At 37.5% G+C, this 12693-nt stretch overlaps 2 protein-coding genes across 2 annotated transcripts in view; both read left to right on the top strand.

The window, feature by feature from the left end:
- The window catches only part of LOC134679259 (uncharacterized), a 452522-nt gene that overhangs the window by 378325 nt on the left and 61504 nt on the right, over window positions 1-12693 (top strand). The window lies entirely within an intron of this gene.
- The window catches only part of LOC134679269 (cationic amino acid transporter 2), a 60036-nt gene continuing 50811 nt past the window's right edge, over window positions 3469-12693 (top strand). Inside the window, exon 1 of the mRNA XM_063538165.1 lies at window positions 3469-3730. The gene's annotated coding sequence lies outside the window, so the exon portion shown is untranslated. The remainder of the gene's footprint in view (window positions 3731-12693) is intronic.

The following is a 12693-nucleotide window of genomic DNA, read 5'->3' as shown; positions in this document are numbered from 1 at the left end:
TCGAATTACACGAAAAAGACACCAAACTTGATATACTTGCTAGATGTATGCAGATATATAGCTTAGAGTGAGGCGCGCCGGAGCCACTTTTGCCCCCCCTCCCCTGCCCACCTGCTGGGTGGAACCTCTTGGCAACCGGGCTTAATCGGCTCAGATCATCCCCAGGAACACCTGTTCCAAGCGGTTTGCTTTGTCTCCAAAATGCAAGGTGGTGGACCTTAGAACCCCAGCTATAGATGGTATGAAAAGTCATGTGACGTCTACGATCGTGTACGGAATTATGCCATGGATGTGGTCGCACTGACCTGATACATATACCTATGTACCTTGCCCAAGAAATGTTTCTTAAAAGTTTACAGAATCTGAGAAAACATGTATGTAGTGAAACAAGTTGTAGCATGTAGTACTTTCTCCTTATATGAATCAGTTTTGTAATGGAACTCTGGATTTTAAATTCAATTATTGAAACTGTTTACACCTCAAGGTTTCCTCATTTGCCGGATCCAAACTAGTGGCTCTTGTAGCGTTTATAATTACAACCCCCGGGGCCTTATTCGAAAAACGACGTTTGACGTCTCGTGTTGAACTTCCGTTGAATCTGGACAATCCTTTGTCAAAATTTGACATTAGCAATACACAGTTAGGTGACAACCAGACCAAACCATTATAAACGTAAAGTAGTAATAAAACAAAGTTGATATTTGTTGAATTATTGGTTGTACCAAAGGTATTATCCGCACTTGATGAAAATGCGATTCATTCAACTGTTGAATTGAAGTGGACGCGAAATCTGACAGTTGTACATGTCGAATAGGGACCCAGAAAATATGTAAAATTACAGTTTCAAGAATTACTGTCGAGCAACGAAATAATGATTTAGAACATGACTTTGTTATAATATATAGGTAATATATATAAATATCTTATAGATCAAAGTTTAACCGTACCTTTTCTGATTAGATTAGATAAAACGGGTGAAATAATTACTAGATTGTTGGAACTTGGATGACATTAACAAGCCGGTAGGTGGGGGAGATGGCTTATTGGTGAACTTGAAAGTTTTGTATGCATTAAATAATAACTGATAGTATGCAGTTTAAGCTCTACCCCACAGGCACTTGTTTGCTATGTAATGTAGCACTTGTCCCACGCACCCGACGTTATAAGTTTAAAAAATCCGAGACTTTTTTGCTTGAAGTATATGCAAAAATATGACCCATAACTCTTATGTCAGTGAATTAAGAACTATGGGACATATTTTTGAGTAAGTTGTCTACACCCATATTTTTACCGTTGACTGTACCTAAGTATAGTTAACGCATACGGAACGACGATTGCCGGTTTATTAACCTTTTAACCGCCAGCAATTTTTGATCGAGCGTGCTCGTGTCGCCACCGATAGTAATAGTACCACGCAGAGTAAGGTTGGCATAGTTACGGGAGTTATAAATGTGCTGTAAAAACCAAATCAGATCTTTGTCTTATTTATCAGACTGTGGCGAAATGAGCTGGATATGTAATGTCTTATATATCAGACTCTGGCGGTTAAAGAGTTAATCTACAGTCAAGAGGTTTTAAAACGTACACGTTGTATACAAATAAATTCAGTATAAAATGTACTTGTATTCAATGCTCGTTAAGTCCGATTAAGACGGTTCAAGAACTTTCATGCGTCCTAACAGTCTATACCTACATTGAGGCTTTAGTGAGTGATTCGCCACCTAACCTAAGACAGCCACATAACCACAGAATTTACTAAAAAGGCAGATTATTGTTACCCACAACAAATGCTGAGCATACCATTGTAACTATCTAAAGTATAACTTGTAATTTGCAATACGTTTGTGTACCTTTAGTTATTTTGTTATTCCATAATGTAGATTCGCATCCGTTTTATTCCCCCAGGGCATTTAATGTGGTATCTATTTGACTGTACAGGAATGTTTGGTATCGTCAATTCGATTATCAACAATACATTCTTATGAACAATACGTTTATTTTATTGCACAGTATGTTTGCGTGTCCTATCATTCACCTGACCCAATAGGGGCTTGAGATGACCAAATTACGTAAAAACGGACTTATAACGACGGAGATATGGAGTAACAAACCAAAAAGAAACATACAACCGAATTCATAACCACCTCTTTTTGAGATTTGGAAGTCGGTTAAAAATAACCTAGATTCGTTCATGCTTGCAAACTATGAACTTGTTGCTTTGAAAACATATTTTAAAGGTAAGGTTACCCGCATTTACAACAAGAAGTATGTAAACAATAAATAAATAGCTATAAATAATTACTAATATTACTACCTATAGGCGTGCTATAGGCAAAAGGTAATACCGCGCCATCTTAGTTTGTATCCTGAAACTTTTTTGTTTCAGGCCCCCTAGTGGCGAGTTCGAAAACAAACACGCTCCCAGACACAATAATTATTAGCAAATTAGAGGACATAACAGTTTAATTTTATACCGCCAGAGGCGCTTAGTGGCCGGCATCTCGGCATGCAAAAGTTTATCAGTAGCTTTAACGACTTTCTATAATTTTTAAAAAAGTATGTAAATGTGTTATTTTAACTCTGGCAAAGCCGTACGAAAGAGCTAGTAGGCCGAGTAGGTTTCTCGATCGATCTTACATTTGTCAAAATATACCTAGATTTGATCTGATGATTGAGATCCGTTGCGAATTGAGGAACCTCAAATGTTATAGGCAATTTGTATTAGTTAGGCTATAGGCAATTATGATGTACCTACATACGAAGCACTTATTGCGGTTGTTACATTGTCACATGTCAACAAAGTAAGCATTAATTAAGTATTTCATTCAAAAAGTAACATTTGAAAAAGTGGGTCTTCTTATGAAGATCAACGTAAGTAACATAACTATTTCGGCACAAACCTACTCGTATTATACGTTCGGCTATTCGTTTTCTTTGATAGGTAAAATGTTGGTAAAGTAATCAATGCTTCTAATGTGCCTAACAAATAAGATGAACTGGTCATGAAGACCAGCATACCTACAATGGTCATCGGAACTCTGTATTGAAAGTATGTACATATTTCGGGCTCTTCTATATTCTATGGGTCGCTTGAGCCATTTAAAACAGTTATGGAGTGAAATAGTGTCAAGGAGGCTAATTAAATAAATTATTAATGTTGTTTTTGTCGATTGATTTATTTTCTTGTAAGTAAATTAGGTATTAGATAGATGTGTGCCAATTTTGCCGTACGATCATCACATCTAGGTTTTTACTACCGAGTCTACAGAATACTGTTGATGATTCTTTGTCCATAGTTCGCATTCATTTTTGGCAGCACATGAAACAAGCAATAAAGCTTTGGCTTAGCGAATCGATCGGAGCAAGTTAGGTCCACGCCGGATATAAACATATGAGTTGCAGGTAACTGTAACTGGACCCTCGTGGAACTTGACTACCGTTACAATTTGCATCGATCGCAAGGGCAAGGGTAGTGACAGATGAATTGTTAAAGGTTTCTCACATTTTGGCAATGGTGCGCGGTAGGCGGGCGCGGCGGCGTATTAGGGCGGCAAGTGAGAGGCGAGAGGTCGATAAGCAGTGTGGTGCGCTTACTCGAGGAGGACGGTCGCGCGAGCCCAGGCCCTCCTCGCGCAACACGCGCCTTTCGCGCCTTCAGGAAATCGCTCGCTGGCGACCGACACCCGCCTGCGAGAGCCGCTACTCCACGACAAACCGCACTAACGACCAAGTGAGTATACTGAGACTAGTTTCGCTTCGTCACTCTGCAGGCAACCTGTAGGTTGTAAATCCCTAATTCACTGCACCGCCGAAAATATTTGTACGTCTGTCCGACGTTTTACGAAAATGCACGTTGTATCTGTGACTTGACGGGTGATTCCTTCTTGCATATGCATACGTACTTATTAGATACTGTTTGATGTTTAGCTCTCACTTTTGATTCAAAATTACTTTTATTTAGTTAGTGTAATTTTGCCGTACGATCATCACATCTAGGTTTTTACTACCGAGTCTACTACGTACTTTTATTTAGTTAGTGTAAGTGTTGTTTGTGTTCACAGTTAAAATAAGAATTTGGAGTTATTTTAAGATTTTTAACCTATATTGGCAAACCTGTCCGTACCTGTTTAATTAGTATTAATTGGACGTAGTTTAGCGTAAAAGATCCATCCTCTAAAATTTGTCATTTAAATGAATGACTTTTCCCTTTGACAGAAAGTTCAAATTTTACTAACAGATTTTTGTGGATTGGATCTTTTACCCTAAACTACGTCCAATTATTTTAAGCAATTTCGACCAGATAGTTCAATCAGTAGGTATACAATAGGTAAGCGATCTTAGCATGTCTTTTAATTGAAAAACGCTTTTCAAAATTCAAAAACTGTTACTTATGAAAGCAGACGAATATAAATTTAATGATCGTACTACAGCTCTCTGTGGATATAGTTACGTCGAGTATGTGTTAATTACTTGGATACTAATAGGTACGTACGTACAATACGCTTGACTCAGACTTTTTATCTCTTTGCAATAAAATCCATTAAAAAAGGGTTAATCAATAATGGTCGACAAAAATAATCGCAGGTGGGTGAGCACGTCCCACACGTCCGAGGTATCTATACAAGGAGGTCATTCATTACTTGGCTGACCTGGCCTACGGGCTGTGTTTGCAGTAAGTAGGTAATTGTTTGAGATTGGAGGTCAGAATTTATTATACCGCCGACCTCCTCCTCCTTGTGTCGTATTCCTCATTGCGGAGGGTCGTGGCCTCCACGAATTATTTTGTGGACTAACTCCTTCCACTTGTTGCGATCTTCAGCAGTGTGCAGTGCATCGTAGATTTTAGATTTAGTGCCTTCGCGGATCTGATCTGTCCATCGCATTGAGCTTCTTCCACGTGGTCGCCTTTCGGATTTTCCCCGTTACCAGAAGCATTTCCAGGTTGTCATTTTACTTTCTGGCTATGTGTCCAAAGAATTCAAAGATTCTACGAAGACAGATGGTTGACAGCCTCACAGTCCACTTCTTGTAGGATGGACACACTTGTGCGGTGGGCTGTCCATGGCACTCAAATCATTCGCCTCCAGCACCGCATCTCAAACGCATCAATGCGAGCTCTGTATATATATACCATCACTTTTGGTCAAATTAGAAAAAATAATCAAACAGTTCAGTCATTTTAATAGATTTGTTAGAAGATATTGGCTACATAATTGACGATTTTTTCATTAGTACATGAATTGTACAGTCAGTATAGCAGAAGTTGCTAAGCGGGCGAGATATTCAAAATTACCTTGACAGGGTCTTATTTTCTTTACAATAAAGTCGCGTCAAGATCCTTTTGAACACTTGGCCCGCTTAGCAACTTCTGCTGCTGACTGTATACTCGTATTACGAGTAATGTACACCTACATTATTAAACATAGCAGTATTAAAGGCATTCCCACAGTCAATCACTAGGTGATCTAATTAATACCTTTGAACGAGCAATTCTTGTTTATTTATATATATATTTTGGGGATCCCGGGAACTGCTCTAACGATTGCGATGAAATTTGCTATATGGGAGTATTCGGGGGCGATAAATCGATCTAGCTCAGCCTTTTTGAGTTTTTATATACCTACTTATACAGTAGGTAGGTACCGTCTATACCATAAGGACACACGGGGCCCGTGCCCAGGGCACCCTTCATCGGGAGGCCCCGAAGGACAGACAGTAACAGTGTATATTTGCTTACCCATTATAATTAGAAGATCATAGAAAATAATTAGTTTAATTAATTAGCTTTCTTTGCTTTCCAAAAGGGCCCCAAATTCTTATGTGCCCGAGGGCCCCAGCATAGTTTAAGACGGCTCTGTAGGTACTTATATATATACAGGGTGTCCCAAGACCATGGAACATCAAGGGAAAGTACCTTAAATATCGTAGATAGGATATTTTCCTGAAAGAAGACGTTATTTATTTTAAAAAACAATTGAAACTGCATTTATCGATTTGTAAATAATTACACGGATGAACCGGAAATCGAACCCGCTACACGAGAAAAAAAATATCCTTATTATCATACCGATCGAAAGGATTATAAGGATTATTTTTTGCTAAATAACATAGTGTCAGAAATAAAAGGAAGACCATGAATTTTACTATTTTTAATTCAAAATTAATCAATTTAATTTATCAAATGCTCGACATTCTCATTCTGTTGAATACAAAGTCGCACTCTTTTGATTATTTCGCTAAATTTCACATCAAATGTAGGTAAGTGGATGTAAAATTAGGGTCAAAAGTAAAGTTGGAAAAGTAAAACGCACTTGTTCACAAAAATCTTGTATGTACAGTCAGCAGCAGAAGTTGCTAAGCGGGCCAGGTGTTCAAAATGATCTTGACGCGACTTTATTGTTAGAGAATAAGAGCGTGTCAAGGTAATTTTGAACACCTCGCCCGCTTAGCAACTTCTGCTGCTGCCTGTACGCTTTAATAGAGTTAGACCTAGTCAAGCGTCAAATTATGACGCATAAATAACTAACATTTGCACTGTCAACACAGCGTCAGACTCTTGGTCTAACTCTAATACCACTATACATCCACTACACATCGATGGTCCAAAAGGAACCTGTGTTATACAGAGATGTGAAAAATACTTTATAAAAAGTATTTAAATACAAAATACAAATACTTCCTTGATAATACTATTTCAAATGCAAAATACAAAATAGTTTTTGAATTTGTATTTAAATACAAAATACGAAATAGGTATTTTCAAAATACTTTTTTAAAATACAAATACTTTGCGATAAAAGGTACTCTGAGTAGTGAATACCTAGTCTGAATTAAAAAGTATTACTCGGAATTTCCGAGTTGAAAAGACTCTATTCTTTGAAATCAATCCTCTATCTAAAGTGCCAATTTTTAGTTGTTTGCTCATATTAACCGGTAGGATGTAGGTATGGATGATGGTTTTTAACGGCTAACTCTTAAAGCATTAATTTGTAATGTTTTACAGCTATTATAATGCCTCTCGTTAGTGTGATGTAAACGTCTCGTTTGTGTTTCACCAGGGCAAAAAGTTTGTTCTCCTCTCGTGCCTTGAAACCCTCGCAACACTCAAGATTCTACTTTTTTAACCACTTGCTACGCTTATGGTCATGTGCGACGTTACTAAACAGCAGATTCAACAGTTCAGGCCAGGATTGTAACATCAGAAGAGATTGTAACTCCTACCTACATTACCTACCACTATAAAGTATTTTGTATTTTGAAAATAGAAAATAGGTCCCAAAAACTATTTCAAATAAAATACAAAATAGTTTTCTTCAAAAGGTATTTAAATACAAAATACAAAATAGGTATTTTGCATTTTGTATCTGCATTTTAAATACAAGTATTTCAAATAAGTCACATCTCTGGTGTTATAATTACCAATATTTCTGCAGTAGCTAACATAATTAATCAAAGAAGATAGGTGCAAACTTTTAATGACACTTTGCTACAAACAGTTATTTACCTAGAAGGGCGAATGGTTGTCATGACATCCTGAGTAACTTTTAATGAACGGAAACAAATATTAGGTACAGACTTACTTCCTTATTCATAAAACTTTAAATTTTGTTTTATCTCTTTCTTACAAATATTACATAATTCAAAAACAGATAACGATAAATGATTATTAGCTAATTGAGGTTTGTAGCGTGTTTATGAATAAGGGGGTCAGCCTACATATCGGAGGCGTACTCTGAAGTTATGAATTTGATCTAGATTTGTTAGGGATATGATTAGTCAGTGTTGAAAGTGACGTTTCTGTGACACTGACAGATCATATCTATTACAGAACAGATCAATGCAGATCAAATTCATAACCTGTTATTACAATTAGAATATGTCTCTAGTATTAGTATAGTGGAGATATCATTGAACGAAATACCTACATGAAATCGTGCGATCCAAATTTAAAACTCGTCCCCTCTAGGGACATCATCATCCTCTAGGGTCATTGTGCAGCATCTGTGCTGCACAATGGTATATAGTTACGTCTGTTATAGTAGATAGTTCTAATACCTTTAAACGAGCAATTCTTGTTTATTTATATATACTTAATATCATCGCAAGCTGGACAGGATATATTTCGAGGATCTCAGAAACCTAATGATTTCGATGAAATTTGATATATGGGGATTTTCGGTCTAGCTATTAGGTATTATGTCTGGGAAAGCGCATTTTTAGTTTTTATATACGTTTTCCGAGCAAAGCTCGGTCTCCCAGATATTATTAATTTAAATCAAATTCCTAGCAGCTTTATTCCTATAGTTCGTTTTTTTTAGCATTAGAAAGAACTCCACAGAAGCAAGCGTGCAGTTTTTATCAGGCTCCTTAATTGTTAATAATTATTGAATTATCTAATGTAGCATCGTCAATACATATAACTTACTTCAAATTATTACCGCTAAAAGTGCCTGATTTGGAACCACAAGCTTACTTCTGCGAAGTTCTTTCTAATGCTAAAAAAAACAGACTATAGTGCATTGATTCGCGCTAAGCAGGCGATACCCACTGCCTGGCTTGCGATGATAAATAACTGTAATAAATAAACCAATGGGACGGAAAATTGTCATGATTTCCTTGGTGTAAATTCAATAGTCTGCGTGCTTATGTAAATTAAATGTAGATAACTACCTACCTATAGGAAAATTTCATGGTGGATTAAGGGTCGGTTGGACCAAACCGTCTGTCACCATTAAAGCGTTCGCTTAATTTATCTGTGTGGGAAATTACATACTTCACTGCTGTTTGACGTTAATTAGTCTATTAAATGTGGTCGGTGCAACTGGGCCTAAAAATCAAATTCCTAGTGGCTCAGTCCAAATACATCGATTCACGCTAAGGGTGGTAATCCATCTTTCCGATGTCATGGCGTCTCACCCTCTCATTAAACAAATAACTCTCATAAGTGTGAGACAAAATACAAATTGGACAGGTGGAATACCACCCTAAGCAGGCGATACCGTCCAGCTTGCGATGATAAATAAGTTAACGAATGGGAGGAAAAATTGACATGACTGTGTCGCTTGCTGACCTAAATATGGTTGTAAAACGCAGCGTTTATAATAAAGGGAAACATATTATACCGCTTTCGATAGATTTTGTTTTTGCTTTCGATAATAGATCCGATTGTACATAGGTATATGTAATTTTAATGTAATCGTTTTACCATTTATTTATTCACTACCTATATGAAGTTAAGAGGTGATAAGGGGAACGATTTATGATTTTCATGATGTAGAGTAAATTATTAACAATATAGGTAATTAAATATTTATGTAATATGCTTATGCGTTATTTGCAAACATTACACGCAAGGAAGGGCTTTAGTTTTTTTTACCTACCTATTACATTAGATATCTCTCAACATAACAAGCGAACAATGAGCAACAAGTGTCGTCAGCAATGTTGAGGGAAGCGATGTTAAATTGGCCGATTTTTATTAAAATTTAAACAGTAAGTATATGGTGTTCCATATTGCTGAAAATTGTTACAGCTCAATAAAAATATTTTCTGCCGGATAACAATCCGGCAGAAAACATGAAACGGCCAAGGAGCTAACAGAAGCCTCCCCATTTCCCATGTCGCTCATAACTATTTAGTACTGTATAAGGTACCGTGTGAAAAACGCCTTCCTTTCAAGCAAAGAACAACAACCTTCAAAAGGCAATAAAAATTCATCGTAGGTACATACTACATAAGCAGTATTCATGTAATTTCAACCGTTTTAATAAAAATAATGTAAATCCCCAAATTTGAGCAAAAGGTTTGTTTTTATTTTTTGTTCCGGGTTAAAGCTATTTGCCGGTTATATATGTTTACCGGATAGGACTATTGAACTTTGTGTTAAGAACTCGAAATGCATTACGGGAGACAGTATTATGGGATGGTCGTTATCTATATAAGTAAATGATTACCTTACTGTACTTCGCTCGACATATTTGGCAACATAGTGTGACAAAACAACCAAAGTTTCGCGAAACGAGGCAAACTAGGCATCACCTAATTAACAGACTACACCAGCATCACATTGCCGCTGCAGTAATGCGGCGCGTTATCAAACTAGGCATCACCTAATTAACAGACTACACCAGCATCACATTGCCGCTGCAGTAATGCGGCGCGTTATCAAACTAGGCATCACCTAATTAACAGACTACACCAGAATCACATTGCCGCTGCAGTAATGCGGCGCGTTATCAAACTAGGCATCACCTAATTAACAGACTACACCAGCATCACATTGCCGCTGCAGTAATGCGGCGCGTTATCAAACTAGGCATCACCTAATTAACAGACTACACCAGCATCACATTGCCGCTGCAGTAATGCGGCGCGTTATCAAACTAGGCATCACCTAATTAACAGACTACACCAGCATCACATTGCCGCTGCAGTAATGCGGCGCGTTATCAAACTAGGCATCACCTAATTAACAGACTACACCAGCATCACATTGCCGCTGCAGTAATGCGGCGCGTTATCAAACTAGGCATCATCTAATTAACAGACTACACCAGCATCACATTGCCGCTGCAGTAATGCGGCGCGTCATCAAACTAGGCATCACCTAATTAACAGACTACACCAGCATCACATTGCCGCTGCAGTAATGCGGCGCGTCATCAAACTAGGCATCACCTAATTAACAGACTACACCAGCATCACATTGCCGCTGCAGTAATGCGGCGCGTTATCAAACTAGGCATCACCTAATTAACAGACTACACCAGCATCACATTGCCGCTGCAGTAATGCGGCGCGTCATCAAACATGAACTTATTTATATAAAGATGACAGTCCATTTCCAACGACAGCAGCACTACCATTCATTTTACTATGGAAATTGACAATAACACCGACGTGTTCGTACTATAAGTAGTAGTGCAGCTGCAGAATGTAATGTTACCCATGTCGCGATAAAAGTACCTACCTACCTTTTTGACGTTTCTTGCAGCAATGTAGTCGGTATCAATGTCGCATTAATGCAGCAGTATTAATGCTGGCGTAGTCTTAATCCGAACGGTACCTTAAGATGGTTGCCAGAAATATCACATCCCTGGCGACAAAAAAAATATTGAAGACTAGCATCAAAAGTGTAAACTTAATTGTAGTGGCGGGGCGTCCATCGTACTCGATTACACGCATTATTGAGAAAAGCTATTATTATTATGTCCCATTGTAATTGTTGCGGTTTAAAAGGTAAGTAAGAATCGTAAAATTGTACTTAAATGTTAATTTTACACATGTTCTATACCTAAGCTATGAACCACTTTCAAACAAGGCTTGAATTTTAAAACGGGTAGATAATAATACTTTTTTTATTTATTTGATACGCAGTTAGGTACTTAATCTATAACATACGAAGTTTCAAAGCTCTTTATATGAAATTAATTGTATTCCTTATCCGTACAGTCGACGTCAAAATAGGTACCTATGTTTAATACACTTTTGCACCTTACTCCTTTGTAATAAGGTGAAATATGTAAAAATATCCTTGACGCTGACTGTACAAATGTTCAACCTCTTTTAAACCCTCTAGGTTACGTTCCTCGATCAAACCCCGATTGTGCATAGTATTGAATATTCTACGATAGGAAGATTTAATTCAGAGTCGTAACAAGCTTGTTTAGATTCATCGGGCTCGAATAGATAGAAAGAAAGCTCCATTTTCTAAAAATTACTTAAAAAGTAATTAAAAAACTTCTTTTGCACGGATAACCTAAAACTGCAAAACAATCAAATGTTACTTACTTAACAAACCGGACAAGTCCGAGTCGTCCCACCCACCGAGGGTTCCATAAGAATTTGAATTATTTCTTATTTTATTTATATATCTTTTATAGTTTTGTGCTTTTTCCCTGTAGACTCTGTGCGGAAAGAGAACAGTCGTAGAATGTATGGGACCCAATACTTGCCAAATTTCATAATTCTAGGTCAATGGGCACTTGCCCTATAAATTTGTATTCCCTTGAGAGTGTAGAAATAAAGGTTTCTTGCGAAATAAAAGGTAACTTTTTTCACGTTTCTTTAGAAGTTTGATTTTTTCACAGCTTCAAGGGACCGTAGACTTAAGTATTATAGTTTATTCAACTCGATACTTCCACGCGTTCCCAAGATTAAGGGTCTTGACAGACAGGCAGACAGGCGGACGGACGGACAACAAAGTGATCCTATAAGGGTTCCGTTTTTACCTTTTGAGGTACGGAACCCTAAAAACACTTTGCCGTTCATTAAATGGCATTGTGATGCAGGGGAGAATTGTTATTTCTGGCCCATTTGCGGAATAGGCGTTTGATGGAGCCTGTACTCGTTTCCGACCGCTAAACTTATTTGTTGACGAAATATCGTTACCGACCCAATTTACATACCGAAACGGATACGAGCCCTTGTTAAGCCACTTATATTCTATTCTTATTTTCTATTGATTGGAAATTCCAATAGGTATCTATCGTAATAGTCGTGCTAGCACACAACATGAAACAGTAAATAAATATGGCGTTATCTGAACTAGATATTTCCTTTGGCAGAATTAATCTTTAAATGAAGCCACCCAGATTTTTCATGCAGTTTATTATCAGGGTTGGCGAGGTCTGGGTTTAATAGCTGTTTAAGTTTAGGTTCTGTCGAGTGTTTGGTCCTTGCGTGTAGTGACAA

The sequence above is a fragment of the Cydia fagiglandana genome, chromosome Z (assembly GCF_963556715.1).
Source record: "Cydia fagiglandana chromosome Z, ilCydFagi1.1, whole genome shotgun sequence".
NCBI classification, from domain to species: domain Eukaryota; kingdom Metazoa; phylum Arthropoda; class Insecta; order Lepidoptera; family Tortricidae; genus Cydia; species Cydia fagiglandana.
The sequence above is the reverse complement of the archived record's forward strand: the minus strand, read 5'-3'. Positions and strand labels throughout refer to the sequence as shown.